The sequence below is a fragment of the Typopeltis vanoorti genome, chromosome 6 (assembly GCF_054136105.1).
Source record: "Typopeltis vanoorti isolate ZY-2024b chromosome 6, IOZ_Tvanoo_1.0, whole genome shotgun sequence".
In the NCBI taxonomy this organism is placed as follows: domain Eukaryota; kingdom Metazoa; phylum Arthropoda; class Arachnida; order Uropygi; family Thelyphonidae; genus Typopeltis; species Typopeltis vanoorti.
In genome coordinates this window covers 10313131-10341091 of record NC_143554.1, presented here as the reverse complement: position 1 = coordinate 10341091, position 27961 = coordinate 10313131, and the positions used below count along the sequence as shown (strand labels likewise).

Here is a 27961-nt window from a genome sequence, read left to right as displayed (position 1 = left end):
AAGTATGGCCACTTAAATGGGTGAGAAAAAGGTTAATAAAACAGGTGTTTGATGCCAAGATAGCAGGAAAAAGATAGACGAAGACCAAGGTCTAGATGGATTGATTCAGTCAGAAGCGTCTTAGAAAAACACGAAATGTTAGATATGACAATATTCCAAATTAGTCCATTACTTGTGTGCTCACAAGTAATGGACTAATTTGGAAGAAAATTGTGGATATGATTAATAATAATGTAAACTGAATTATGTGTAAGTGCTGTAATAGCAGCCTGTACACCCCCTTTTGCATCGTTAGTTTCCTGTACACCCCCAGAATCTTGTTATTGACGAATGAGTGCAATGTCAACTGAAAGCACAATATGCATGCCGAAAGTCTCTCTAGGTTTTTAACTGCTGTGATTAATGAATGCTATTATCAATGACCATACAAAAACGCTGCTATGCAATGAGTTTTTTTTTTTTTTTTTATGAATGTCTGAAATCATTAAAGGTGGAAAGCCTGGATTTAAAATAAAATAATAAAAAAAAAAAGTCTTGGGCAAAATTTTATATTTCATGTATTCGTTATATTTATTTATATTTTTTTATTATTTTTTTGGCAGTAGTACTGTAATTCACTTCTCAGAGCGAAAAAAGTGTCCTGTGATATATCCTGCAGCTTCTGTAACGCTACCACTCTCTACACCTCGAACTTTATCCCTTAAATTTAATTCAGTTGGTGCTGGCTATCATCCATACTTAAATGCTGGCTAACAGCCAAAACTGACTTGCCACAGTATGATGACATTTTGACCAAAAAGAAATGAGGAAAAGACAGCTTAAGCACTCTGACTCCTATTATTTAATAAATATATGCGATTACAAAACTTTTTCTGCACCAGTTCCTCTCCTCCCCCATCTCAGCGGTCAGCAAACGCAGTTTTCTAAGTACATACACATAACTCTGTATTAATATGTGTATTACACATCTCATCCTGACTTAGGTTCACGCGTAGATCCCACACTTCACCCTGTAGGTATCTGAGAGCAACTTTGACAGAATAGGGTGGTTAATCCTTATTGCCGAACTGTTCTCATGCCTGTATATCGCGTGTGTATTCTTCGGGCCGGTTTGTTCTGTTTTTAAGGGAAGAAAAACACAAATTTCCTTCACCCCCATATCAGACCGGCTAACTCACCATTGGATTGAAAATAGTTGATAATAAACAAATAAACTTTCAAGCTACTTCAGATGTCCAACAGACGGAGGTGGCTTCAAACATTTCACTTTTTGGTCTCTAGAGTAAGATTTCCGCACTGTGTAAAACAAGGGTCCGCAACCTTTTCAGACTCGTGGGTCACATTCAACTTTTATTTTTCATAATTGGGCCACAAGCGTTAATTAAGAGAAAATAATGAGTGAAAAAAATATACTTAAGTTATGAATTTTTGTTATATCAATCTTAAAAAAAAAAAACTTTAATATTTAAACAGATAAAGTACGACATTCTCGTAATGGCGTCTGATATTCTTTCATAGCAGCAACGCTTTTATGATAAATAAGACAAAGGGGCTTATCCCCATTTTCAATAAAGAAGTACTTGCTGTTCCATTCATCATTAAACCTTTTTCCTTCATCTGCAATTTTACGTTTTCTTGAACTCATTTTTGAAGTTTTTTTTAACAAATATATATCCTCTGAAAATGATAGTTGATGTTATTGAATTATATTAAGACGGATCAGGGAACTCGACTGCAAAAGTACGCCAAAATCTCGATTTGTCATCGGATGAAGTCGTCTTTGTTATCCCCACTCGTGATGACTCGCAAGATTGATTCGTGCCAAGTTGCACGGCGATATCACGAAGTATATAGGTATAAAATTATTTTTAATTTATTATTCGTATTATAAAATGTATTATTTAAATTTCAACATACGAGCTACATGCCATGTAAGTATTGTAAACCTTTTATGGGCTGCCAAAAACGTAAGTTTGGGTCGCCGGTTGCCGACCCCTGGTGTAAAACACTGAGACTTTTGCCTATTTTATATTAATAAAATAGGTAAAAAATCTTAGCCCATCCGCGGTACTAATGCACTATATAAGTTTATAACAAGTCGTGCATATGGGTTATGAACAAAACATACTTCGTCAGTGGAGTCCGGATGTCCCTTCTGACCCCTTTATCAACCTCAGTACCAGCTGAAACGTGGTAACTGATATAATAAAAAAATAAAATAAAGAAACGAATATGAACCCACAAATGAGACTTTAGTATGAACCGAGTTCACTGATGCGATGAAAATGGAAACCACAAATATCTTCAAAAATTTTGATCAAGTTGTCTGTCTACAGAAAACCCCCGACAACAGTTAAAAGACCACAAATGCACATGCGAAAATACTAAAGGTCACAACACCTATAGTAGATAAATGTCATGTGTGGGCAAGAAGATAAGAAAAGCTTCTTCGGAGAAGGCAGAGTGGAGGAGGTGGTTCCAAAGAACAGAATTAGAGTGAATGAAAGAGGACACTATAAAAGGGTGGTGGTTAGCAGAAGCTTTTGTGAGTTTGGAAGAAAGTGAAAGAATAATAATGGCCAATGCACTACAGCATTGTTCATGGCATACATTGTTCTGTAGCACAGGCATAAGCTGGAAACTGAACATCTATGGAAGAGGAATTGAAGTGGTTTTTACGCAGTACGTCAGTTTCACTGATTTTAAGAACTAACCCATTCCTTGATTATTTTTTTTTCGTTGGTAACAAAAAAATTAAATGGCAAGAAGCCCATGGTATATTTATGTACCTCCCAAAACTGCCTGAACGATTACATAAAAAATCCTGAAATTACAATAAGATGAAAAGCTACGAACAATTTATATCGCAATTCATCAGCATAAATTATTCCATTCAATGCATCACGATCAGTAGAAACTATGGTCAAGCACAAGGTCACAAAGGACAATGACCTACAAACAGCAACTTTAACGAGCTGTGCCGCTTCGCCTACAGCGAAAGCGCAATTCAGGAAAACAACTTTCGAGTGCTAAAATGAAGCGACTCTGCTTGCTGTGTGTGTGTGTGTGTGTGTGTGTATATATATATATATATATTATATATATATATATATTTATTTATTTATTTATTAACGGTTACTAGCGCAAATAGAAATACTTTTAATATGTCAAAGTGTTCTGTAACAAATCAACACCAGAGAAGATGAGTATTGCGACACTTTTGAATGACTCATACCCACTACTAGTGATAGTGGATATGAGTGATAGGTGGAGAAATGCGACTGGTTGAAGCACTATGAAGTGGTAGGAACCGTTATGAAAGTAACCTCAGAAGAGGTTACTTTCATAACTACTGATAATGTCACTTGTAATGTATATCGGTCGCCTACGCTGGTCTACAAAAAATGAATTATTGGCGACAGGTTCACACTATTTTATGATTTTTTTTTTATTGGTATTAAAGGCGAAGACGACTACGGCTATGAGATCAGCGTCGTGCGTGTGTGTGTCAATTGCATGTGTTATTTTAGTATATTTGTCTAATTTATTAAATGAAACCTCTACACTCCGTATGAGACTGGCTACCTCAGCTTCAATTGAGAAGTCCCACATGGGATTCAACCTCGGTGTTATCCTTATAAACCAAAGGGCAGCGTCGATACTAACGAGCTCGCCATATGATGCATAACATGTGAGATGGCATCTCTTCCCTTGCTCTCATTCTGTTTAATTGAACAATTTCCCTAACCTTGTTTGCGATTCGATTCCATGCGAATGGCATACGAGTAGAAGCTGTCGCCATGATGGGGAAGGCGTGTATATTATGTCTGGAGTGTACAAAATAATGGTTCAACAACCAGAAAACAGCGAACGGCACGCCTATGAACTAACACAGGTAGTTGGGGGGGGGGGGGGGGGAAGGTTCTGTGCAGTTTAACAAAGAGATCACAACTAGCAGTACAATGCAACAGTGGTCTGTAAAGGAGCATACCAAAAAGTGGCGAGTCAAGCCTCAATTTCTTTTGTCATGTTGTATAATAATACTAAACTTATTTAATAATAAAGATGTGCGAGGTAATATTCCCATAGCAACTAAGTTTCACAACTTATCGTACCAACGTTCTTTTAAGCGAGAGGGTGTGTATGTGTGTGTATATATATATAGATAGAGGGACAGAATATGTATGCTTAGCGCGCTATGCAATTTTGTGTGTGAAATATTCTGAAAGTCAACAATATTCGTAGGTAATTTTGCTAATTATTTACTAGACGAAATAATGTACGACACAAACAAAATTAAGAGATTCAAGTATATCACATGAACTTCGACTTTCGTGCTGAGGTCGATTATTTCAGTCAATCAATTTACTCAACATGGTTACTTATTGTAGCTGCAAAAGGTACAGATCGAAACATCTGTTTAGCAATGGGGGAAAAAACCGTTTGGTATGTTTAAAAGAAATAGAAACGCCTGTCGGGTTTTGTGTAAAAAAGTGTTAAGCATGCAAGAATTTTATATGATGTGTCATTACCTGAATTTGACTAATAATGAGCATCATATGTTGAAACCGAACAGATCCAGTAGGGCTTAAAATTGTAAACGTTGTGTTTATCAAGTTATAGCTAAAACTTTGTGTAATACTGATCTCGAACTAAATTAACGGTGTTGAAATCGCGATAAAGCCACACGACAACGTATGATTTTATCGAAATTGAAAAAAAAAATTATTGATGGAAATTTCACATTTGCGAAGTACATGCATGGTCGTCGGGAATGTTAACACCCTATCGCATGGCAGAAATTAAAAACTAGGGATCACCAAACGGACAGCAATCCGCATCAAAATCGCAAACGGATTTTTTTTAAGCAACCGGAGCGATTTAAACCGAATCCAATGACCTCTCTATATATGATAAAGAGAAAAAATTCGTTTGACAAAATAAAGATGTAACATAATACTACAATAACACAACAGGTCCGGCTTTTGGTAGCTCGGTGGTAAGACTGGTGCTACTATTTGCAGTGCAACTTATGCCCTAAATATTCTTCTGAATTGGGGTGGAGAAATATGCGATATCTGAACTCGCTAAGTGTTGTTTGTACAAAAAGGACATTTTGTTCCACATCAAGTTAAAGCGTATAGCTAGAGAATACCGTGGGTGTACGTGTACACCCACGGTATTCTCTAGATATATTGTCAGCTTTTTTTGTGTACTATTTATGCTGTATAATTGTTACACTTCTTGTCAGTAGCGCACTCAGGGGGGGGGGGGGTTGAGTAGACGATTTGAGAATAATACACATTACGCATCGCATACGGCCTATGACTGAGCATCTGTAATCATCGCTAATTCATAAGTAGTATAGAAATAGAAGACACGACACAACATAAATAAAATTCTTTTTTGTTGTTGTTGTTTAGGTAAAGATTTTTGGAAAATTTTCTAGTGATTTTTTCCTTTTTTCTTTGGGGGTCTAGTGGACCCCCCCCCCCTTTGGGGGTGCGCCACTGCTTCTTGTAACCAGAATGAGCTCTTGGGTTATACATAGGATGTCACTGATAATGAATATGTAATGATAACGCAATAAATTTTATACTTATCTATACTTATACATTTTTGAAGTATAATTTCGGAAGTCAATAGACCATTATATGAGCATTGGCCACAAAAAAATATATATTTCGTGAAGAACTACAAAAATGTAGCATTTTCTTATTAATTACTGCTTGAATTTACAGTACAATTCATGTAATTATTCAATAACAATTAAACTGCCATAGGTTCTTTAGTATTAATCGGATATTCTTCCTCAGCATTCGGCGTACTTTTCTAATACGAATCATACAGGACCGCCATTGTATAAAAATAATAATGGCTATTCCTGATGATAAGCCACGAAATTGAGCATTTAAGGTTCTATTATTGAAGCTATGAGATTGCGTGAACTGTTAACATACAAAAAGGTAATAAATATGAAATTCACAATTGCACTCTTCGATCAATAATTTCTTTAAAATATATTTATATACGAAGGCTTGCGAAGAGATTTTTTGGTAAAAAGATAGTGTGTGCTTAAATATTCATTCACTTGATTTTTCTGTTTGTTGGTGTGAAGTTTTAGTCCGGACACAAAGTTGTCCAGTAGGAGTGAAAACGCGACATCATGCGTTTGAAGAGCGAACAGATTTCTGCAGAAAATGTTTCCGCCAGCGAATGAAACTGTTCATGAGGATGAGTGTGTAGACAACGTTACAAATCAACGCTGGGATGTACGTGTTCGCGATGCAAACATTGGACATGCCAGCCTGAATAACAACAGCGTGGCGGAAGGTTACACACACATCAAATGACGTATTTCACCGCGATCGCGTTGATGAAATGATACTAGAAACTGCAGCCGCAGAACAAGTAAACGAAACTCATTTCACGAACAGGCGATAAGTGCTGATCTCGAAAATAACGAGATGTTGTGAGAGCAATGGATTTATCCTTAATGCTCACTGAGGAACTGAAAGAAAAAGAGAAAAAAAAGACGTTCTCGACAATTGTAGCTGCAGTATGAACGAGAAAGCGGCGAGTTGTGTACAACATTATCACCAGGGGCGAAAGATGGATGTATCATTTCGAACAGGAAAGCAAGAGACAGGATGGAACACCGTCGACGAGGTTCATCCGATTCTATGCAAGCTAATTCATGTTCACCGCTTTCTGGGTGAAAATGATAGCAGTGGGGATGCGGACTGAACGCACCGCATTACCATTAAACTAAGTACTAAGCTGGAGCACAGTAAAGGCACAGATTCCTGACATGCACTTCTATTCCTCTAACACGACAATGCGCAGTTTTACACGCACACGAACGACTGCGGAGATTCAGCCAGTGGCCTTGGGCCACAGGAGGCATTACTTTCCCGCACGCCTACATACATTTCATAATTAGCGCAATCGTTAATTAAGCGTTCTGAAACTAGTATCATTGCATTGCGAGAGCTCCAACAAAAGGAAAATTGAATTCGTATGAGAAGAGTGCTTACAAAAAAATTACTAATAGTGATATGCAAGTCAGTATCCAAGTTCTGAGTCGGGCAGCTTATCACAAAAGGCGAGAATTAACCAGAGAAGTAATTGCACAATTTTAAAAAGAACTTGTTTGTAAACAAAAAATGTATCACTAGGGAAAATTCTTCGCTTCTCCTCCTGCACTGTTCAGTTATACTTATTTTTCAGCACACTTCTGCATAACAACCATGCAAAAGTAGGTTGGAAAGATTTGGATTCTAATCCAATCGAAGCCTACAGGAACATATATCAACGGCTTCAAATCGGAAGGTGCGTTAGCTATTCGCATAGGGAATTGGCAGAATCCATTCCCTTTCAGAGAAGTCAAACCAGCTGCAGTTCCATTGGGTTTTAGTAGTTGACAAATTTATTTCCGTATGGAAGAAGTTGTACGATGTCTGATTGATGAATATTTACCGTTTCAGAGGTTATTTAAAACTTCCCTTCTCACTGCAATTTCAAAAGTTCCACTTGGATGCAAATATTTAAGCAGGATACTTATTTAAAAGCTATACCTTTATGAGGATAATAATTATGCTACAGAGCATTTGAATATATTTTATATACAAAAAACATAAAACCGAATGATACATGATAAAACGATTCATTAGCCTGCTACTAAAAATTTGAATTTTTAAATGCAGGTTTTTGATTGTTCCTAGATTATCCTCGTTCTCCCCCGTCTACTGGAAAATGTTAAGATGATCAAGTTTGAGACGATCATTACGAAAAATATAAGCTTCAATCGTTCCGACAATGCAAGGTTTGTCGAATGATGGAAGGAATGAAGTGTACTGTCAATCAATAGAACTGTGGATAAAATTGAGGTTAGTAAGAGGTCATTAAAATACAGGAGAAAGGGTGGGTGAAAGCACAGAGCGCCTGGGTATGCCTGGTTATTCATTAACAATATGCACAAAACATTTTAATGAATACCCGGATGAAGAATGAAAGCATATTCTTCTTTAATTGGTCGACCTCCAAAGTTGGTGACGAAAGTGACTGTTGATGACCTCCACTGTTAGAGGACTGGTGAAGTGAGGGCAATGAGATGATTGATGGCTGACCTATCTCCCTTTGCACGAATGGATTAATAGAGGCTTCTTCCCTGCGTTGGATAAATGCCAAACGAGTTTGGCAACATGTACAGATGATCAGCGATTGGTGTCATTCTGGAGCGCAAATTTTAAGCACAATTGGGGGCATACCATCCTGTTTGGGGATGGAGTACTTATCTAGGTTAATGAGGATTTTTCTGATTTTCCCCAGAAAATCAGAGGGGCATGCAATGAGAAGTTAATGGTATAGTGAAGGTGATTTTCTTCAGTAATGTATACAAAAGTTTGAGAAGACCGATGACAAATGGATAGGATTATATTCAAGGACCTCATTCCAGCAAGTATTGTTTCACCTATTCGGTTGGAATAAGTGCTAGAAAGTGTACCAAGGAAACGAGACACAGAATTACCAAATGCAATCCCGTTTCGCACAATGGTAGTGCCATAAAAACAATAGGATGAGAGCGACCGTAGAAACAAAAACATGGCTATGGCAGAGTTACCAACAGGAGAACAAATACTTATAGTATATCTGTTGGGAAAGCTGGTTAAAGAAAAGTCAAGGATGTTGGAAATCGTGGGACTAGGTAGTCTAATTGCTATACGATGATTTTTTTTTTTTACACCATTACTAATAGCAAATATGTTTTCATCTCCTCTTCCAGCATGATCCATTAAGTTCAAGGGAAGTCAGTATGAATTTATGAACAATGATGTCTTCAATGGCGATTGAACTGCTTGGATAACTAAATTTTAGAATATCGTCCTTCAGAGATGAATAATCAAACAGGTCCGCAGTGAAAGCAATGAACTATGGCAAAGAAATTTTAGCCACAGCAAATCACAAAGAGGACATTCTCAGTTTAAGAATTCTCTAGCATGGAGTGTTAAATGCAATAAATACGTCTACGCCGTACTAAGAAGGAATTCATGCATATCGTAATTTTATGTAGCGGAGGTAAGCAGCAGTTGTTGGGATAGCTAACAACAACAGTTTACTCATCAGAAATCACATATCAAATTTTGATTCCTCCAAGTAGCAGTATCTGACATTTATGTGGTAAATAGGTTCCCCCCCCCGTATGTGTGTAGAATATTGCTTTTCCCGATTCATAATATCTGATTCTTCATGGTAAAATCAGATATTACGTCAATGTGCGTAGCCTAGAAAGTGCTCCCTCTAGACAACTTGGTAAAGCACATGGCAACAGGATTATTTGCTAACAGGTCAGGAATACTCCTACCAACAGGTTCGATGTCATCAATCATGTTGGTGGACGTGTTGAAGAACCACTCTACTGCTGCACCCAGAAATGAAATGGATTGACGCTCGTGTTAACTAAGGTGCTTTGAACATGTCCATGAATCTTCACGATAGGTGTGAAGAGAGAAACACAGAAATCGCAGACCAAAAAGCCACTTCAAGACCTCCAAATAAACAGAAAGTCGTGAAGTCGTTACCATTATGGAATAGAATTAGCATTTCCTCCAACTAGGGATGGTAGGCTTGGCAGAGGTATGCTTACATCTTCTGAGGATACCACAGCAACTTATAATGAAATTGAAAAAAAAAAAAACGGTCAGGTGATTCAAGTCACCATAATCGATCACCCAATTCCTATTCGATCTTCATCTTGGACAGGTTGTGTTATATTGAATTACAGCGATGAAGCAAGCATTATTTGCATGTGCTGCGTTCTGGCTGGTTTGCCTGTTCTATAGAATGAAAAACCTGAGATTCTGGCTTAAAAATCTCTGCTACAATCGTATGATTCCGACTAACTCAACATCAGTAAAACCCCTTAATTGTTCGAGTCCTAGACTATTGCTTTTCGAACTGAATTCGAACCAAATTTGGTCTTTCCGATCCAAGGAGATCGTCGTTAATGCTTAACTTTTGGAGTTCTTTCAGCACAATTTTTATTCCTTTATCAGTATGCAGCGTTATTTTTATTTCGTATTTTTTGTAAATCGATTAGCAGTCGATGTCCACCACCTTCACCGTAAGATTAGTTCTATCTGTAATCAAATTAGAGACAGAAGCGCAGAAAGGGTGTAGACTAATGCCACCATGTGTTCCTAATCCTAACGGATAACACTGTGTGAACAGACGCAGGTTCTTTGGTGTCAGTTGCAGAGTTAAAAACCGAGTTCCTGGAAGTGAAGGAAAAGAAAGAAAGAGCGCGGCTGGAGAAAGTTCCTCTAGTAGTATACACTGCTTTTAAAGAAGTCAAAGCCAACTTCAATCGGCAAGTTGCATCGTGTTTGTAACAGGTTTAAACTGGAGGAATATGATGGTCTGTGTCCAGGTGAAATGGCTACGAGGAGGGAACTGATGGGATACCATGTTGCAGCCCTATCTGGTCGGCAAATTGTTGACAAATTAGGAAATCTCAGGTCAACAGTCAGTGATACCATACTGAGATGGAAGCGCAAGGAGTCAACTGCAAGTGCTACTCGCAGTCAACGACTCGCCACACTCACCGAAAGTCGTCTTCAGTGGTGCACAGAGCATATACAGTGGAACGTGGAAGCTTGGAAAGCTGTGTTATGGAACGACGAACACGCTATACCCTCTACCGAGCAAATAGGCGGATTCCTGGTGAACGTCTCTTACACTGCGAAATTCGGAGGTGGCGTTGTGAGATGGCATGGTCCTGTTTTTCGTGGTTCGACCTCGAACCTCTGTTTGTGGTGCCACGAACTCCAAGAGATCCGTGAATATTCTGTAGCTGCGTGGTTTGTGGACATGTACGTCACTACACTTGACTGGCCTTCACATAGTCCTGATCTCAATATCCTACTAAACATGTGTTGGATGAACTGGGGCATCGCCCAACAACAGTCCAGGAGCTCGTTACATGTCTACAGGAAGAATGGTCCAAAATTCCCCTTGAACGCTATCGTACGCTTGTGGAAAGTATGCCCGTAGGACTGTTGCAGTCATCAGAGCGAAAGGAGGTCCTATCTTATTGAGGTGGGTGCCATGGCTATTTTGTTCCTCACACAAGGGTGTCCGTTGACTTCTTTGCAAGCAGTGTATAATTAAACGTGTTTCTTCTAGAGTGATGAAAACATTCATTACATTACTAAATTACATTTATTTTTGCCTTTTTCTGAAGATTATAACCGCAAATTCACACGAATCAGCTTGTGGTAATTTTCGAATCGTCCATTTCAAGTAGAAAGTGGGTAAAACATTCAAATTTTCGAATCGCACGAAGGGGATCAAGTGGTATCATTCAATGGAGTAAAAGTCAAAAAGACTGAGCTAAGTGAAGTGTGTTTGAAGGAAGCTCTTTTCGTGAATGGGTAAAATTGAAAGGTTGAATGTCGTGTAATGTGTCAAAGACATCTAGATGACTTCACGCAGGAAAAAATTATTGGAAAGCTTGAAGAAGGCCACAGAATTACTGATAATTGCCAGAGAATTTGGAATCTCACATAGCGTTGTATCCCGGCTCTGGGCAACGTGTTCCAAACATTTGCTAAGAGGTCGCCTTCACTCCACGTGGAGTATGAAGGCAGATTTTTGGTCATAACGGCAAAACGTAATCGACGCACCACTGCAAATCAGCTTGTAAGTCCGCTCCGCTGAAGTACAGGTATGTGGATATTTCGACAAACTGTGGGAAGACGTCTGTGATGACAAGTAGACCTGTACTCTGAATCCCTTTATCCACAGCTCATCGTAGAGAACGTTTTGGTGTCTTGTCCATAAAAATTGCACAAGACACCAATGGGCTAAATGTACCCTTTACAGATGAAAGTTGTTTTATTCTTTGCTCCGATTCTAGACGACACTTGGTCTGCTGTGAAAGTGGTACTGCTTACCATCGCGAGAATGTTCTTGAAAGGAATAGATATGGTGGTCATGGTGTAGAGAGACATTATGCTTAATGGGCGCACTGAACTACAAGTGCTGGAAAAAGGAGCTATGGCTGGTTAACGATATTACAAGTTCTTCAACGTCATGTTCGATTGTTCCTTGGGGCTGTAGGCAAAAAAAAAAATTCATTTTTATGAAAGACAATGCCACGCCACATTGCACACGAGCACCGAATATCCTTCTGGAGACCGAGGATATTAATCGAATCGAGTGGCCAGTGCTCTTCCTAGATCTCAAACAATAGGGAGACGAGGGCTGCTCGAAATTTCACTCCAGAAAACAAGGCTCTGAATCCTTGCTCTCAAGGAGGAGTGCACCAGTTTGCCTCAAGAACTCCTGAATCACTTGGCGCTAAGCATATTGTGACGTTGTGAGAGCTGAATTTATATCCACATTTGGCCATAAATTTATTGCCATGAAACGTTTTTCATATACAAGTAACAATGTAGTAGTTCGTCCTTAGCTTTTGGACACCAGTGAGTATTTTTTTGATTTTCATATGGCAGAACGGAAGTTAATTCAATTATTATTCATTTTGTGTAATGATAAACAGAACCAACTATTAATGGAATCAGTCTCCCGATCACTTGAAAACAACCTTATCGAATGTTTCGACTTTCTTTCTTTCTCTCTCTTCTCAAGCAATACCCTACTTGAAACTGAACAATTCTTCCCACCAGCATGTACATAAGAATGTCACTTTCCTCTCATCTATTTACACAGAATTACTCATCATATTAACTAAGAAAGCTATTCGTCTTCGGTAAGTCTTTCTTACAAAGCTTAATGCGATATTAATATAAGTCACCTGAGATTGTTTCGCGATTTGTCTACAGTCGTAGAAACATATACTCATTCACCGCATTAAGTTCTCCAGTTTTTCAGAAATTGGCAGGACAATTATCGAAGAATTGTCTCACTGGTCAACTGTTCTCAATCAATGCGCGTTTATTATGATGCTTTAAACACAAATAACTTGAAATGTTAGAGATGTTAATTCTTCAATTTTTTTTATTTTATTATTTTTTGTATATCTCAGGTTTACCGTCGTTGAATATTCAACAAAACGTATTAAAACAGTTCGCTTTGAATCAGCATAGTCTATCAGCGCATTACCAAAGAACCACGAATAGCCCATTCAACTTTCCGTCCCCATTATTCTAAATATTGGGTATATCTTACTATAAGCTAGCGCTCAAGTAGTAAAGAAAAAAACTACAACACTTAAGGTTTAAACAAAATTTTGCATCTTACAATGTTGTTTAGGAGTAATATGCAAAAAACTGCGAGTGATTAATCGCTTCACATATCTTCCATTTTCGACAATTTATTATTAACGATGCCCAAAAATTAATTTACACTTCATGTTTATACTGTGAGATTGTTAAATCCTGAATGAAGGAATCGGAAGTTAGCGGGAGTTCGCGTAAAGGGGGGGGGGGGGGGAATGAAGCGTCTGTGCTAAGATAAGATGTTGGACAGCAGGCTTTCTTGAAAATGGAAAAGAATTCGACCCAGAGCTGAAGGTAAAATTTCCAGTCCTAGCAGAATCAAGCCGTCGCTGAGAAGTCCCATCGAGTTGTTCCTGAAACGCAAAGATTTAAGTCCGTTTTCGGCAGAAATAATGAAGATAGCGTAACCCCTACGTTGGCGTATGGACAGCCAATAGACAAGAAGTAACCAGACGTACACGTGGTGCTGAAAGACGCGGAAAAAATTCGGTAAGGTGAAATTACTCTATTTTGTGTATAAAATTCATTAGAAGAGAGAAGATTGTTTGCGAATGTGAAATGATAAACAGTATTCTAAAGAACTCTGTGGACAGTCTCTAATTAGAAAGTTAACCTCCTTTGAGAGAGTAAGAATTGTTTGGAAAAGATCTTTAGTAATTGTATGTGATAGGATTAACTTAATGAGATCAGAATTGTGGATTTTAGTAACTGAGTAACATTAGAATGTTTGTTTATATTACCTTATGAATAACATTACAGAAAGGAATTTTAGTTTAACTTCATATCATTTGCTATCTATCCCAGTATGCAGTTATTGTTTCGCGTGCTTTACAATATTTCTTAACCTTTGATTTAATTTAGAATATGTTAACCTCTTAACTCGAGTCTTTTCATTTAGTATTGAGTCATAATTGAGTGTATGAATTTTTATGTATTCTGTTTAAATATTCCAATAAACTTGTCATATTTACCTGAACCATGCCTGATTACGATTCCAAACTACCACTTATAAAAATAGAACCTCTTTTGGCGGGAAGGAATTAGAAAGTAAATATAATTATAGATTTAGGTCACCACTGCAATAGTCTGAATCTATACAGCAGCGTTAAGTTAAAGTAGATCATTGTGTAAGAACCCTCAGAATCTAGTATTGTCTAGTAAAGGATCTTTTCTGCTATAGGATACTGGCTGGCGCAGCAAAATATAAATTTGCCAGTATCCGAGGAGGAAACAGTCCTAGATATATCCTAGATGTAAGCATATTAGGCCCGATATCTGAAGAAGAAAAATAGCGATAGAAAGATAGAATAGATATATGTAAAACAATATATAGAGAAAGTAACGACATAACAATAGAGCAGCCAGTAGGCCTTTAATTGAATAAGGTTTTAATTGAGAAAGGATTCAATCAAGTAACAACTAATTAAGTATAAATCACACACATAATATATTTAACAAGATATTCAATGAGTCTTACATTGCTAAATGTTTAAATAACAGCGAGAAAAAGTACTTGATGAGGCAAATGCACAGTTCAAGCGAGATGGGAGTAGTATAGCAAGGAGGAGAATAGGACGAGTTTGGCACTACATTCTCAAGCGCTATCCCAAGGAATTATTTCGTTATGCGGATGAATAGGATATATGGAACAGGTGGTCGAACGACCAATGCGAATGACACTGTTTAATGACTACTTGAAAGTGTGATTTTGGCGATGCAGAAATGAAAATATCAAGTTAACATCGTGCTAGTGCAAAGGATGGGAAGAATGGAAATAAACAGTTTGTCTCCATTTTCCTGCCTTATAGAACCGGTTTGTACTACTTTTGTGTTAAGATATTAGAGAAAATGGTAACATTTCATATACAGACTTGTGAGGGTAATATTATCTGTTGAAGGTAACGAATCTAAGAGGCCCCCACTGTTTCAGTAATCGAATTGCTTTGGTAAACAATATTTGGGAAAAGGAATGTTACCCTTTTTTTTTTCTTACTATCCATGGGGAACGCTACAGGAGGAAGCACGGGATTTTGGGATGATTGTGGGTCGAAATTAGGAATTCAAGGGTCATTTCAAAGGTTGTAAAGGCAAATAAGAAGTATGTTGCGGTATTAAGGCATTAGTCAGCAAGGATAAAATGATAGTGGTCCATTGTAAAAGGCTACATCTGGACTGCTGTATTGAAATCTGGTTACCTGGATTTCGTGTCGACGAAACCTTGGAGAGGGTACAGAGGTGGTTGACAAAAATGATTTCAGGACTGCGAATTGAAAGATTAAAAAAAGATTAAAAAGATTAGCTAACGAGAAAGATTAAAAGGCATCGTCGAACATGCAGAACTTGGCTGATGGATGAAGGGGCGATATGACTGAGGTCGTTCAGAAAGATTTACCGGATGGATACGAGAGATAGCGAGACAAATGGAAGGGCCAAGATTGAAGTCGCTCCTGAAGTTGCGCAAGGCAGTGGCAAATACGAGAGTGAAACGTGTTTAATCTGGAGATCGGTGGGTAATTGGAAATGTTCTCTCTCTCTCTCTCTCTCTGGTTGAATTTGATTCTTTGATTACATGAAAATTATAGTATATAATTGCAAAACGTACTTTTACCTACGTATGGCCGGTTCAGAAGCCAATGAATAATATAACAATTAAGAACAGAATACTAAGCAAATTTTTCTCTTCCCACAGTACAAATTACTTTGCATGTCGAAAAGTAATATTTAGTGACATTGAAATATGTCATTTACTGTAATCACTTGTGAATTTCTTGCGACAAAGGAGTGGGACTTCGCTTCTTGGGAATGTGTTTTACTCATTTAATGGTTTCAAGGTTATTTCAATTGTCTTAGACAAGTAGCCAAGCCATTACTTTTGTAATATAGATTTACAACCCTTTCGTTGGCCGGATAATGGTATAATAATAAAAATACTAGTTTCTCATTTTGAAAGAGAAACTAGTAATTTTATTATTTATTTAAATAATGAAAGCGCAATGCTGACAAACTGAAACAAATTTTATTTTGTGTATGAAGTACGGTCAAGGAAATGATTTTAAATATAAAAAGTAATGTTGTCGTTATTTCAACCTTTTTCACTAGAATGAGTTATTTTGATTATTTTCTACTATTATATTTGATGTGTATATATACCTTACCAATGTCATGCAATGGCTATTTAACCCATGCGTACATGGAATAACCACCACTGATGCAGCCGATTTCTACACGGTCCAATAGCCATGCTCCATTCAGCTTCTAATATGCCCGAATAGTACTGTACAAGGGAAAGCGCGTCCAAAATTTATATATAGAGGCAAGATACCAACTAGAGATGTATACGGTAGGTCTTGGTATTCATGTCGTCATGGAGCCGGGGGGGGGGGGAAGAGAATGACTACAGAAAATATACACTTTCGGGCCACCGGAGTGGAAAAATGGCGGCTCGCGTGTTAGTGTTTTGTGTCGTGTGTTATTGATGGTGAATTGTGTATTTGACTGATAAGTTTTCAGAGATTTATGCTTATATTCATTAGTAATATCAGTTATTTGCTTGCCGCAATAAACAGGCATTTTACATTTTATTTCCCATACAAGGTAAGTCAACTGACTTCGCAAAGGCGATACGCTAGGCCTACTGCCATTAGTGTCGTTGTTGTATTTTAACATCTTGTTGCTAGTTGACGCGCCTATGCTTGATATTGCTGGTAGTCCTTTGCGGCTGCGGGATATTTTACAAAAACTTCTGCTGGCAGGTCTTTAGACCTGCGGGATATTTTATTAACGCACATACGCAACTAAATCGATATGAGCGTGCCTGACCTGGACGTATTTGCTGATCTGCTCGAAAGAGAGCCAGCTCTTGAACTCATTGATAAACTACAAAAGAAGTTCAAGTTGACATGGCCTACTAGCATGATTGACCCCGACATTATTATTGAGTCACTCGATAAAAAGCTAGCACTCAGTTTTATTAAAAAGCTCCTCAAAAAGTTTGAACGGGATTGGCCCGGCTACTTAAATTTGTATTCCTCACCTGAAGTTGAAGTTGAGGAAAATGAAGACTCCCCACAAGTGGAGGAAAAACTCAATCTAGTTGTCTCTACCTCTAATCCTTCTGATCAAGAAGAAACTCACGCACGTAAGAAGAGAAAAATTCTTGCTGCTGAATCAACAAATGTTGTTGGTATGGAAGAGGATGTTCCCATTTCAGATCCCTCTGTTTCCCACAATGAAAAGGTGCCACCGATTATCCTAAGGGAAAAGCAGAGATGGACAACACTCAGAACCATCATGGCAAATTCACAAATTCATTACACGTCTGCTAAAAATGCAGACGAGGGAATACGAATTCAGCCCACCACGGTGGCTGACTATAGAAACCTTACAAAGGAACTGGATACTAGAGGAACCCAATATCACACATTTTCACTTGCCTCTGAAAAAAATCTGAAAGTAGTCTTACGAGGAGTCTCTGAGGATATTGACACAGATGAAATAGTTACTGACCTTAACCTACAGGAACTACCCCCCATAAAGGTCACTAGAATGTTTAGATCAAATAAGACACCTATGCCTTTAGTCTTAGTAGAAATTCATAACATCTACAGAGACATTTATAATTTAAAATCAATCTGTGGACTCAAAATCACCACAGAACCATTGAGAAAGAAATCATCTTCTGGGCAGTGCCACCGGTGCCAAAAATTTGGCCATGCCCAGAAGCTATGCAAAGCTCAGTTCAGATGCGTAAAATGTGGCGAGAATCACCCCACAAACACCTGCGCCAAGCCAAAAACCACCCCGGCTAAGTGCGCTAATTGTGGGGGTCCCCACCCTGCTAATTATAGAGGGTGTATGCATCATCCCAAAAACAGATGGAATGATCCCAGTCATCAATCTACCTCGTCATCTAATGCGAGAGTTCCTGAAGCTCAGGCTACTCAGTTCTCCAAGAGTGAGAACATGACAACTGGTGCTCGCCCATCATTAACTGAGCCCCTTAAGAAAACGAATCTTCAACATCAAGTAAGAACATATGCTGATGTGGCCCGCTCCAAACAGATAGTACAAACCCAGAACCGGAATACTCCACACTCAAATCTATCAGCTGTTATCACCTCTTCTCTTGCAAACATGCTCCAGGATTTCAGCAACTCAAATCCATCCTTAAGTGTCACAAAAAGATTCCTACAGCAAACCCAATCCATATTATCTGCACTCTCTGATGCATAGGAAAAAAATCGTCCCAAACTCTCTTAGGATTATCGGTTGGAATGCCAACGGTATAAAAAACAAACTATTAGAAATCCAGGAATTTAATAATAGATACAACCCAGATATACTGCTAATTAATGAAACTCACCTGAGGCCTACTGACACCCTGAAAATCAGAGGGTATCAGATTTACAGAAACGACAGGCTTGGGTATAGAGGTGGAGGTACAGCCACTCTTATCAAAAGCTATATCAATCATCACTCAATAACCAACCCTACTACCACCAACCTCGAAATCACAGGAATCAATGTTCTCACAAACTCAATTGGGAACCTCAAAATTTTTTCTGCTTACAACCCTCCATTAAAGACATTATTGACCTCAGATCTGGATGCCATCCTTGGAGTAAAAGGACCGATCATCATCGCTGGAGACCTCAATGCAAAGCATCCTGCTTGGAACAGTAAATCCACTAACAAAAATGGTCGTATCCTTTCTAGCTACACAGGATTAAACCATGCTGTTGTGGCTGGACCTACCGAACCAACTCATCTCAGTACATCTGGCACTGCTGACATCTTGGATATAGCCATCCTGCAAGACATTAAACTACAGTACAGCCTTACATCACTAAACGAGCTGTCGTCGGATCACAACCCAATTCTACTGCAATTGGGAGAACAAGAATGCCTGTCTCCTCCTCATTCAGGCATATCGTGGGAGAGATTGTCTAAAGCACTTCGGGATCAAATAGGACCCGTCCCACACATATGCACACCAGAAGATGTGGATTCTGCAGTGACTAGCCTCACCCAACAGATTAAGTCCGCTATAATGGTTGCAACCTTCCAGAAACCTGTTCCCAAGCCTGATCGTTTGCCTGAGGACATTATGGACCTGATCAGAGAGAAGAACAGAGCTAGGAAGAGATTTCGTAACACTCGCGCTCCTCAGGATAAGACAGTGCTTAATAGATTGAATGGAGCAGTAAGAGATGCACTTAAAACGCATAGAAACGAAGTTTGGGATAAAAAGTTAGCCTCTATCTCACCTATTGATCACTCTATCTGGGGCCTACTGAGAAACATCAAAAACAAAAACAGATCCCTCCCCCCTATAATCTCAAACCAGGGCCTAATCCACACAGATGCAGATAAGGCAGAAGCCATACTTAAAAATCTTGAGGATCAGTGCAAACCATCTTATAACAACATTGATTTCAATCATCTGTATAAAATCCACAGACAGGTTAGACATGCACTAAACCTCCCGGATACCAGTGCTGATCATATTGCACCCGCATCACCTGTTGAATTATATGATATTATTAAAAAACTTAAGAACAATAAAGCTCCTGGACCAGACAGCATCTCAAACAGGGTGATCAAGCTGCTGCCTCGAAAAGCTATAGTGCATCTGACCAGTATAATAAATGCAATCTTAAGACTTCACTATTTTCCTTCCACCTGGAAACTGGCTGATGTGATTCCTATACATAAGCCAGGCAAAGACCCACACTTACCGCAGAATTATCGTCCAATCAGTCTCATCTCCAACCTGGGTAAGATTGCAGAGAAGGTCATCCTCTCACGACTCCAAACCTCAATAAATGACCTAAACATCCTCCCTAAAGAACAGTTTGGTTTTCGGCAACACCATAGTACTACCCAGCAAATCCATAGAATTGTGGAATATATCATCACCAGCTACAACTGGCGCCAGTACACAGGAGCTGTTTTCCTAGACCTATCTAAAGCATTTGATAAAATCTGGCATTTTGGACTCCTGCACAAACTTATCTCAGCCGGCATCTCACTAAAAATGGTTCATCTAATCCGTTCATATCTTCAGAATAGATCAATGCAAGTTAAAATTAACGGTTCTATATCGTCCCAGCGCCATATCTTTGCTGGAGTGCCACAGGGATCTCTACTGGCTCCATTGCTGTTTTCTGTATACATGTCAGACATCCCTCACAATCCGATGACTTCCATTTTAGCGCTGTATGCGGACGATACGGCAATACTAACCAGATCCCTCAGACCCCACTTCGTTACTAGAAAGCTTCAAGAAAACATTCTAAAGCTGGAGGGTTGGTTCTCTAGGTGGAGATTGGAAGTCAACCCCCTGAAAAGCTCAGCGGTTCTTTTCTCAAAAAGGCCAATGTCTCCTGCAGGAGATGTGTTACTATTCAATACTAAAATTCCCTGGCAGACAGAAACAAATTACCTGGGTGTAATTCTCGACAAAAAGCTATCTTTCAACCAACATATCAAGTCTGCATGTGCAAAAGCATCTAAAGCCATAGCTCAGATTTACCCGCTAATTAATAGAAATAGCAAGCTCAGCAACAGAATCAAATTGCAACTTTACCAGATGACGATTCGTCCCATAATCACCTATGCCTCTCCAGCCTGGAGCCACACCTCTAACGCTAACATTATCAAGATTCAGCGTGTGCAGAACAAGTGCTTGAGAATGATTCTGAACGCCCCGTGGTATGTTAGAAACAGCCAGCTCCATAGAGACACAAATATTCCATATATTCTCTCTTATCTACAATCCTTAGCTTCCAAGTTTTTTCTAAAGACGTCCACACACCCCAATGATTTGATTCAACAAGCTGCAGCATATGAGCCAACGGACATATTCAAATATAGAAGACCAAAAACTATATTAGCCTCCTATAACGATGCATAATCTCCATGCCCATTCAGGGCGAGCAAACTGCTCGTAAATTTTACCCTCACTGTAACCACGACAGATAGCGGGGAATATGAAAAGCATCTTGCTTCACCCTTAAAGACATAAATGTCAATTGTCAATTGTCAATTCGGGCCACCAGACGTAGCAGCAGTAACATCTGAAGCGTTTGGCGTGTACTGTAACACCGACTGGAGATTAAAAGTTCAGTTCACATGCAGTATCCATTAACTGTGAGTGGAAATTATTCAACATGCTCGATAAATTAGAGTTAGTTATGCATGATCATTCGGCTTTATTATTTTTGCGTTTGCTCACCCAGTTCTCGAATTAATATTTAGTAGCCATTTTTCTCAATAGATTAAATTTTCAATTTCTCTACATCGCCTTATTTGAGAGAACATTAATTTTTCTATTTACTGTTTTTATATATTTTCTGCTATTCAATAAATAAAAAAGACTGCTGCACAGTTTCTTAGAGTAACTCTCAATATCCTGCCCGCTTAGTAAGTATAATATCACATTATACTATAATAACTGTAGCAATGCAGCAGGTGAGTTAACGTTTTCACTTGCTCTTTTGTATCAATTACCCCTTTAAAGAAATAAACCAAAATTATTACGGAACTGGGTTAATAAAGCACGGTTTACTTTTTTTTAATGAAATCCGCCATATTTTATTGCTAGGAATATAGACGTGTTTAAGGGAGAAGCCCTCACTTCGCAGTCAATAAGTCTCAAACAACTGTTGACGAGGTGAACTGCTATTTAGGCTTAGTCACTTACCCAAGAAGACGACGTGATCACAGATGTACAGTAACACAGGAATAACGTTAATCCATTAGTGTTGGCATAGCCAGAATATTTTTTAAAGGAAGTTCATACATACAACACGTGCATGTCTCTGCGAGAATTATTTCAACTCTTTAGTAAAATTTACTTGTTAAGATTAAACGAGAACATTATATATATATTTTTTAACATCAACCTTGCCAGCTGCGCAGTAAGTATTTCAGTAGGATTGCTATAGTAGCGCAGTTATATGCATTTCACAAAATTTCAAATGAACAGAAATAATGCACACGCGCACACATGCAAAGAAAATCAAGGTGGCTACAGTTTGCAGAGAGAACCGAGCAGGGTCTATTATAGACACCTACAGCTGCGGACTTTGAACCCGTTGTCGTGACAGCAAAAGTAGGTTGCGGCTGCACAGCTATAGTATATGGAACGTGTTTGCCGCATGTTGATAATCACTTGTCCAACGAAGGGTGGATCACCGGATCACGTTGTAGCAGTACAATGCCAAAAAGAGTGGAACGTTACCTACCCAATTTGTGCTGTCCATAGTTGGTCGAACTCGCAAGGATCTGATTTATAATAAAAACAGTAGAAAATGAAATTCAAATGGTATGGTTGTTGCAATCCTGCTACTGGATTTTTTTTTTTTTAAATAATGCTTAAAAAAATGTATAAGAAGGAACACCGTGTTCGCATTTAAGTCATTCGATCTGTGACGAGGCCAATGATCTCTAAAATATATTGGGGTGTTAATAGAGAAATCCTAAGATGAAAGCGGGATTTACCAGGTTATACTGGCATTTTGTCACTTTATCATGTCTATATACTCTTCTTCCTTTATCTTCTCTATTTTTAATACAATTACGGGGGGGGGGGGACTTGAGACTTAAGATCTATCTGAAGTGTGTGTGTGTGTATATATATAACACTTTTTACTATATCCTATACCACCCAACTACTTCAACACAAACTACCTGAGTGGCACAGGTGCTACTAATATTTGATTACTGAAGCAGCTGAATCAACCAATTCGCAAAGTCAATATTTAGTATTAATCGTGAGAATATGTGTACGTCTACAATCTATACATGCAATATGACATTCTTCGGTTAACAGAGATATATTCCTATACCGTCCTACCCTTGTGTGCTGCGATTTAAGGAGCTGAACTTTAGAAGGTGAAAAACAAAATATTAAGGAAACATTTGCATAAAAAAAAAGTAAAAACTATTGCAAAATCATGACTTGTGAAATATGCCTTAGGTAGTAAAAAAATCACCATGAAAAATTCCATTAGTTAAAAAAAAAGCTGGGGTATTAAATATAATAAACGAAATGGTGCAATTTGGTACATGAGGTGGACACAAATCTTATTGCCTAAATTTAAACTTTTCTCATAATTAAATGACACCTGGCATGTAATACGCAATATCAACCATATAAATATGCTTTCCCGTATTATAATGATTAAGAAACACACGTGGGGGTAAATCAAACCTGCAGGATAAACGTAAGCTTGGCAAAATGATGAGCACTGTTGGTACTGCAAGAAAGAAAAACATCTTAATATAAGATCATGCGCTCTGTGTTTAAGACGGTGCCATCTTCAGTTCTATCCTGAACATTAAACACCGAGTGAACGAGGCAACACAATACTCAATTTTAATAGACTTAAACTAGTATATGTTTCATATATTACTCAATGTGTATTTGTCTTTGCTTCAGTTTAAAGTTAGTCCTTGACTTTTGATGCAGGCAGATCAAAAGGATCGCTTTCCTTGCTGTTTTGAATTTTACATCACAAATCACGTACAAAAACATGACAGTAGATGCATTTAAATTTTCCTCAACAAACGAAACGTATGCCCATGTAGAAGCAAACACTTTATTTCAGTATGGTTATACGAATAATTTCCAGAAGTAATCTGGAAAACTTAAACCATAAAACCAAGAAAACGTTAACTGTACACGATGAAAAACACTTTGATCGTGTACAATCCAAACACACACAGCGTCGGTACACGAGAATCAGTGCTTATTACCTATTATTTGATGATAGCAACTACGACTATCATTTTATACTTAACTGTTGTGCATTAAAAAACTGACCACGAAATCTTATAATTAACGAAGTATTCTTTCATTTCAGTGCTTCACAAGTTACCTGTCTGTTTGAACGAAACTGATAATTCAACCCCTGGAGTATATGAGTACTCTCAGTGCTATAGAATTACACAACTAGGCAAACAATGCCTTTTTCCAAGCCACTTCATCAAGCCTCCAACTTTTAAGCGGAGTGGTCCCACACAGGCGATGAAATTCATCTACCACCTAAAGGTAAATCAAAGAGAAGCTAACTCGAAAGCAAATATCTATGTTTAAAGGAGAGAAACCTTTTAGCAACTAAGAAGTAGTTCGAAAATGTTAACGCGAGCGCTTATGATAAATGCTGACTCGGGATTTCGGGTGTACGAGCAATTTGTTTGTGCACCATTTTTTCTCAAACATTTTATATTAACATGATAACGCATTATTCAGATGTATTCCATAATTTTAAATGATACTGAAATTTTAATTACTAAATGTTTTAATTACTATTTAAATGAAAGATTACTATATCGGACCCTCATGATTAAGCGTCATATGACTAATAAAACTGCAAACCATTACATCTAATGGAATCGAAGAAAACTATTAAAGTGTTAAAGAATTAATCGCAAGAGAAACATTTAGAAAAATGAAATAAGTTTCTAGTTTCCAGTGCAGTCAATACAGAATAGCTACTGTACAGAACTCGTTATTCGGAGAGAAGCAACTAACAAGGAAAGATTAACAAATGTGTATCGTATCAGGACCAAAAAACAAGTATTCTACAACTAAAACGCCGTATGTCCATCGAAAAACTACTCACCTCACTACTATGGTAACAAGGCACTTCGTCATGTACACGAAACTCAGAAAAATCTACCTAAACAAGCATTTCTAGCAGACCTATTACATTCAATCCGTAGACAGACGATGCATTAGGTAGTTGATGGTCACACCGCCAGGGGACGAAACTGAAGTCAACTACTTCCGCGTGCAAACCGGTTGCGTACTCCTTGTTTCCCCCCTCCCTCCATTCAACTAATGCTATCTCTATTGGTAATAAAATATCTTGTCAGCTCTTTCTTTTAAAGGATACTATTGTCGAATGGAAATTCAATAAAAATGGCTCTCAGTCATAATATTTCGCTAGTCCTATAAATAAGACGGAAATAGGATATTCCAACAGTAACTTGCTTAACATTGAGTAGATAAATCCAATACGCTACAATGAATTAAGAAATGTAAGGCAAGAGTTCAAACTATTCTAGTAGTAAATAGAAAAATCTCACTACGTCACTTATTACTATTCGACTTTAAATGGTTCATATCGCATGTCCTGAAGGGAGAGTAAGTGAGAATAAACTCTGCAAACGACTGCGCAAAACATCAAGATAAATTAAATTCAAACCACAAGAAGAAATGATAATTAAAAATACCCAATTTCATTTTGCTACTGGTATTTTTTTTTAAACCAGATTTCTTAAATTAGAGGTAGTCAGTAAGCAATCAGTATCGTCATTTGACTTAGATGTTCATGTTAATAAAAACGTAATGCTATGCACAGTAAAAGATTAAGGTTGGCAAAACTCTTTATATCAAGAACGACCAACCTGGCAAGATAGGTCTACTAACCTCAACTGAAAAGTTTATTCAAAAATGTTAATGACAAAAATGGTGTATATATATATATATATATATATATATATACACACACATATACACACTACATCGATTGCATTGTGCAATACAATCGATGCAATGGTAGTGGAGACGACGAGTATGAAGATATAACGTAATCGGAATAAGTAAATGGCATTTTTATTGGCGATGACTTTGTATGACTTGAGATTTCTTATTATATTACTTATGAATGTAACCTTGGAATGTCAGCAGTCCAATTTCAGTAAATTGAATCTTGAAAATTCGACCAAGTATTCACGGCATTAAGCAATATACTACTACTATGTAAACAAAATCTTACAGCTAAATTACTGGGGAAAATGGACGGAGAGAAAAAAAAAATCATAAATATGTTTAGTGCTGCAATTAGTGGCGCACTCAGCATTTAATCTTGGGGGGGGGGGGGAGTTGAGTAGACGATTTGAGAGTACAGCAATTTCTCGATTAGTGCGCCTAATGCGTTCTTTAAAACAGGCGCATTAATCGAATATAATAATCTATGGGAAAAAGTATAATTCGTTCGTCAGATTTCTTTTGTGACCCTTAATTTTTTTTATAAAAGAATTAGGGTATGTCTCAGGGTCTAGTTAAAGGAAAACCATGAAGCTGAAACCCAATAAAACATATTCAGAATATAAATTTATTATTCTACTTCTTAACAAAGAATTGAGCTAACGTAGTTTGGCGGGCATTTTGTTTCTTTTTTCATACAACTGATGTTATAGCCCTATTGCCTCTTCTACTCTAATGCAATTTTTTTACTCCTTCTCTCTTCATCAGGGTCAGCCTCTAAGCATTGCTGCTTAAAAACTTCGATTGTACGAAAAATATTTTCAAATTCTTTCTGTGAAATCTCTTTTGGCTGACTATCAGTGGTTAAATTTTCTTCATATTCTTCGGGTCTTCCCGCTGTGCATCTAAATTTAGCAGGTCGGAATCACTCAATTCTTCAGAATGAGACTTAATTAAAGCTTGGACGTTATCATTGAAGGGGAGAAAGAAATGAAGGACGTACGAATTGGTCGCCAACACGCGAAATCACGTGCTTTATAGATAAAATTTCCCAAAAGCAAAATAGTTACCACTTTAAAAACTACAACGATCATAAAAGAGAAGTTAATTTTCCGACGTGTAATAATAAACAACTCATCCCAGAAAATGGATCGATTATCCTATTATCGGAATGGATTCTCCTTTTTGTGACATGCGCAGAAGTGTCGAAGGGTCTCAAATCTGTGGGCGTACTATAATAGAAGACAAATTTTGGCGGTTCGGTCCGACCGAGCACTACTTAGTTCGCCTTGTGTTCACAGCGGTCGTGATTCCCGAGAGTTGTAGGGTATTCCCACCTTATGCGTACCGCTAATTCATAAGTAATACAGAAATAGAAGACACGACAACATAAATAAAAAAAAAAGTTTAATTAGGAAAAGATTTTTGGAAATTTTCTAGTGTTTTTTTCCCCCTTTTTCTTTGGGGCCCCTCTCGGTTCGCCATTGGCTGCAATACTGTTTATGATCTCAGTCATGTCCCCCCCCCCCAGCACACTTAAGGTATAGCACTGACTAACCAGCATTTGACACATAAGAGACAGGAACTAGGGCACAAGGCTGACTGCAGTAATCCACATTTCATCTATTTATAAGCTACTATGACTACAGAGAAATTTTGAATTAATCTGGAAGTCAATCGAACAATAAAGCAACATCACCTGTGTATAAAAATTCTATTCGCTACCACTAGGGCACGCTTTCCGGACTTCGGTCTAATATCGTAGCATGCAATTCCGTATCATTGTGCTTCTTATCGAGATCTTTATAATAATTTATCGAATTCTTAATTTATATCTCAATAAATTATAAACTACAGCACAGCTGATGTCTTTCGAAACTACCATATGAAATACGTACTAAATTTTTTTTAAAAATTCCAAAAGCAAACAAAAGTTGCTTAAGTCTGCTTTTTATCGCCCATTAAATCCAATATAAATAACAATTTATATTGAATGATGATAATAAATAACAATTGCTGCCAGTGGGGTTGGCCGAGTGATTTAACATACCAGTTTTCTGAGGTGCGGTTCGAATCCCGAAATTAATGTTAATTTGTAACACACTAACCTATTCCCCCCCCCCTGTATAAGGGTACTAGAGATTTACAACCTTTTGTAAGTGAGAGTGACATAAAAAAGGTGGGAAAATGCATGGCTATTCAACTGTAGCCGTTATAAAAG

At 37.9% G+C, this 27961-nt stretch overlaps 1 protein-coding gene across 6 annotated transcripts in view; it reads right to left on the bottom strand.

The window, feature by feature from the left end:
- LOC150105279 (glucocorticoid-induced transcript 1 protein-like) overlaps positions 1–27961 on the bottom strand; it is a 454175-nt gene that overhangs the window by 326076 nt on the left and 100138 nt on the right. Inside the window, exon 1 of one of the 6 annotated variants that reach the window (XR_016548438.1) lies at positions 24872–24973. The exons of 3 other annotated variants lie outside the window; for them this stretch is intronic. The gene's annotated coding sequence lies outside the window, so the exon portion shown is untranslated. Of the gene's footprint in view, positions 1–21945; positions 22049–24871; positions 24974–27961 lie in introns of those variants that run through there. 2 more of the 6 variants (XR_016548437.1, XR_016548436.1) reach the window with 2 other exon arrangements.